This window comes from Sardina pilchardus, chromosome 3 (assembly GCF_963854185.1).
Source record: "Sardina pilchardus chromosome 3, fSarPil1.1, whole genome shotgun sequence".
NCBI lineage: Eukaryota > Metazoa > Chordata > Actinopteri > Clupeiformes > Clupeidae > Sardina > Sardina pilchardus.
The window spans coordinates 25,967,058-25,972,057 of NC_084996.1; the positions used below are offsets into that span (position 1 = coordinate 25,967,058).

Below are 5,000 nucleotides of genomic sequence, written 5' to 3' on the forward strand. Positions count from 1 at the left end.
TTCCGCTCAGGAGGTACAGATTGGCTCTGAGACAGATTTGGGGGATGGATATGTTCCGCTGTTGAAGTGTGTGTGTGTGTGTGTGTGTGTGTGTGTGTGTGTGTGTGTGTGTGTGTGTACAGTATGTTAGTGTGTTACTACTACTATGAATGAATAGAATAGTGTGAATAGAAAGCAACAATATATTTAGCTGTGTGTGTGTGTGTGTGTGTGTGTGTGTGTGTGTGTGTGTGTGAGAGAGAGAGAGAGAGAGAGAGAGTGAGTGAGTGAGAGAAATGTATGATACTTGATGCTTTGTTTTTGTTGTTGTGTGATATGTACTATAAGAAATGCTTTGGCAATACAAATTGTATTTTTTCATGCCAATAAAGCTCAATTGAAATTGAAATTGAAATTGAATTTTGAGAGAGAGAGGGGGGGGATGCTGTATGTTTAGTTTAGTTACTGATTTTGACCTCATCTTCCTGTATCAGCTCTTACCTACTCGTGTGTGTGTGTGTGTGTGTGTGTGTGTGTGTGACACACAGCTGAATGTGATATAGGTCATCAGGTCGCTGTGTGTTTGTCTGTAAATATCTGTGTTCTCGTCCCCGTGGTAACTGAGGAGTAATTATATTCCTCACATGCTGACTGTGCCATAAGCACACACACACACACTTTCTCTCTCCACACACACGCGCGCACACAGACACACACACACACACAGCCCCAGGAGGTGCCATTTCACACCCGCTGAGGCATATTTGTAGTGATGAAAGCTTCTCTCCGTATGGAGTGTGAAACGAGATAGCGGAAAGATGCTCAAAGACACAAGTTCACAGTCTGTGTGTGTGTGTGTGTGTGTGTGTGTGTGTGTGTGTGTGTGTGTGTGTGTGTGTGTGTGTGTGTGTGTGTGTGTGTGTGTGTGTGTGTGTGTGTGTGTGTGTGTGTGTGTGGGTGTGTGTGTGGGTGTGTGTGTGGGTGTGTGTGTGGGTGTGTGTGTGTGTGTGTGTGTGTGTGTGTGTGGAGAGAGAAATGCTGAACCGGAGACAGAGTGAATGTGGACGACACTGAACCTTTGGCCTCTGTGTCTCCTATTGTGACATGTTACAATCCGTATTCTCCCCCTCAATGAGCCTTTTTCAGCTGACTCCAAGAGTTGTGTGTGCGTGTATGTGTGTGTGCGTGTGTGCGTGTGTGCGTGTGTGCGTGTGTGCGTGTGTGTGTGTTTGTTTATGTATTCCCATTTCCTATGTGGTCTCCGTCTTCGCTGGAGTATTTCTGCACCAATAAAGCTGCCTTTGTGTGTACCTGTGTGAACACTCATTCCCTAATCCCTACACACACACACACACACACACACACACACACACACACACACACACACACACACACACACACACACACACACCACTCTCTGCCCCCACTCCCCTCTCCAGTGAGCTAAGCTGCTTCACCATCCCCACAGAAAAGCCCACAGCAACAGACACGCAGGACAGGAGATGTGTGTGTGTGTCCATCCTCCTCATCAGCACTAGTTCTATTGTTCATTACATCAGTGCTCTGGCCACACACCCCAACTGGGCCGACTGGACCATACTGGAGTGAGCAGAGACCAGAAGAATGGAGAGAACTTGAGAGGAGAGGAGAGGAGAGAGAGATGAAGGGAAGAGAAGAAATGTGAAAAGAAGAGGGGATAAGAAAAGCTCTCTAGACACACACACACACATACTCTCTCTCTCTCTCTCTCTCTCTCTCTCTCTCTCTCTCTCTCTCTCTCTCTATAACTCACAGTAATCCCATAAACACACGTGTACTGTATAGACATACAGTATAAACGTAGACACACAAAGGCACACGGTGACATGGTTATAATTCACTGATATGCATACACACTCACACAGGCATGGGTACATGAACACACACACACACACACACACACAGAGAGAGAGAGAGAGAGAGAGAGAGAGAGAGAGAGAGAGACACACAAACACACACACACACACACACACACACAAACAGACACAAAGGCACACAGTGGCATAGTTATAATTCACAGATCTACACATATATGCACACAGGCATGGGTACACACACATAAATGCACACACACACACACACACACACACACACATAAATGCACACTAAGACGTTTACACACACACTTATCCTGATCAATAATTCAGATGGAGTAATTAAAATTTGCTGCGTGTTGTATTTTTTTCCAGTTGGGCTTGAGTTCTCCTGAAATAAATTGAAAGCAATTCAGTGTGACCAACCTCCCAGTGGAGCTACACACACGCACACACACACACACACGACTGCCTGCACGACTGCTAACAGTGTATACTTCCTACAGGTGTTAGGCTAACCAGCCTAATCAGTATGTGGGACAACACAGGCTCATGTTTTACCCAAGGAGAACAACAACTCCCTGCTACAGTGAGTCACAGCTGAACACGCACGCACGCACACACACACACACACACACACACATACACAGTCTCCAGTCTTCCATCAACCTTTCCCCAGTGACACCCACCCTCCGCCCCCATACACGCCTCTCTTCTCCTCTCCTCTATCCATCTCTCTCTCTATCTCTTTCTCTCTCTGTCTCTCTCTCCTATCTCTCTCTCTTTCTCTTTTTCTCTTTCTCTTTCTCTTTTTCTTGTCCCTCCGCTAACAATGACTTTGTGGGTAGCTGGAGTTAATCATTCAGAAATGATTGAATTCAATAAAGCAGAACTGATTAAATAAAAAAAAAAAACAAGTTCAGTAAATAACTCAACGTGGCCCTACGTCCCTCCAGAGGCAGTGAGGGGGGACAAAGACAGGGGGAAGGAAGAGAGAGAGAGAGAGAGAGAGAGAGAGAGAGAGAGACATTTGAAAAAAGGCAGAGACAGGGTGTGACAGAGGGTAGCATTCTAGAAATACTTCTAGTGTCAAAACATGGGCACATCTCAAAACATAACTGCAATGCAAACCTACTATCCCAGACACAGAACCCAATGGAACACCTACTATCCCAGACACAGAACCCAACGGAACACCTACTATCCCAGACACAGAAGCCAGCGGAACACCTTATGTTCCTTTGGGATCCTCCATGATAGGCTACTCAGTATGTTAGGACATATAGGTGTATTTTTATGTAATGCATTGATATATGTTAGGACTTATAGGTTTATTTCTATGTAATGTATGTATGTGTGTTAGGACAAGTAGCTTTATTTCTATGTAATGTATTTACATATGTTAGGACATATAGCTTTATTTCTATGTAATGTATTTACATATGTTAGGACATATGTGACCATTCAAAGCGAAATCAGTCGTTTTGCGCACAACGTTATTTTGAGAAAATCAACAATAACAAACTTCTGGGTTAAAATGTTGAATTTTTTGCATAATTCGACTGTATGCAGTCTACAGTTTCATATCGTGAACGCATTTCATGGAAACACATACGTTTTGACTGTTAAACCTGGCGAAGATTCAACACATTTGCTGTCATTCCCGTTGTGCACGCACCGCTTAAAAAGGTGATTTCTCCTCTTCTGGCATATCGTGACAGGAGAACCATATCAACTTTGGATGCGGTTATCTTATAACTCGATAGTTTGTGTAATACCCTCGATATACATATCGTTGGAAAGCTTAGTTTATGGCCGTTCACGTGAGCATAATAACTTAATTTAGTAAATGTTACCGAAACGACTGGTTCCGCTTTAAAGGGTCCCATATAGCTTTATTTCTACAGTATGTAATGTAGGTCTGATTTTCATATGAACATCCAGCAGTGCTAATGAAGCCTGTCTGAACCTAAGAGAGTTCCTGTACATGCTTAAATATTTGATGTTCTGTTGAATTATCCACGAGATCTCTGCCTTTGAGAACATGACACATACTACAGTCATGCCACCACAAAACAACAGGCCCAGACACTGAGCCCTGCGGCACCCCATCTATGCCCTCAGCTATTGGTGGATATGCCCTCTACCCACACACAGGACATGACACAGACCACAACTATAGAACAATGGAAATGGATTGGAAATGTAAGAGGGGGAGAGAGGGTGGGAGAGAGAAGGAGAGAGAGAGAGGGAGAGAGAGAGGATGAACCAGACACAAAGCCAACACTGTAGAAACATACATCAATACAGTCATGCATAAATACATTTCTACATGAATGCAGTTATGCATATAACTCCTTATACATCATATATTAACAAGCACCTGACCCCCCCCCCCACACACACAAACCCCCACCACTCCCTCCAAACGGCTGGATTAAGATACGCAACATGTCTGTTTGAAACTATGGTCCAGTGAACAAGCCTCCACTGTAACTAGGCTGTGTTTGCTTCTCTATTGGGGCCTTATAAAAGGACATCCAACATACTCTGAAGTCTAGCCCAATCACTACTCACCTCCACACAGTGAGGTGAGAGAGAGAGAGAGAGAGAGAGAGAGAGAGGGGGGGGGGGGATGTAAATGGGGTGACTTAGAGATGGGTGGGCACAACCTTTTACAGAGGCCAGAATGAAGCAAGGAGAGAGAGAGAGCCCTGCTGAAAAAAACAGCCTGACCAGCTAAAGGTGGTTTGCTGGTTGACCAGCTTGTTAACCAGCTTGTTTGACCACCCTTTGATGGTTAACCAGCTAGACCAGCAAAACTCTCGCGAAAACACACCTTCAGCTGGTTTACCCAGCTTATGATGGTAATTCAGCTGGTTTTGATTGTCGTACCACCTTAAGCTGGTCATTTTAGTTGGTGTTGCTGGTCTACATTGCTGGTTTTTACTTGCCACGCCAGCTTATGTTGGTCATTATAGAAAACCAGCTTGACCATCTTTGTCAAGCTGGACAGGCTGGTCACCAGCATGACCATCTTAAACCAGCTGTATCCCAAACGACAGGCTGGTCACACCAGCACGACCAGCTTCCTCAGATGGTCACACCAGCATGTCTAGCTGGTGGCCTAACCAGCTACACCAGCAAAGACCAGCAATAGTAACTGTG

The 5,000-nt window shown here is 44.7% G+C and overlaps 1 protein-coding gene across 1 annotated transcript in view; it reads right to left on the reverse strand.

Annotated features, from left to right (window-relative positions):
- The window catches only part of grid1b (glutamate receptor, ionotropic, delta 1b), a 434,612-nt gene that overhangs the window by 362,882 nt on the left and 66,730 nt on the right, over positions 1 to 5,000 (reverse strand). The window lies entirely within an intron of this gene.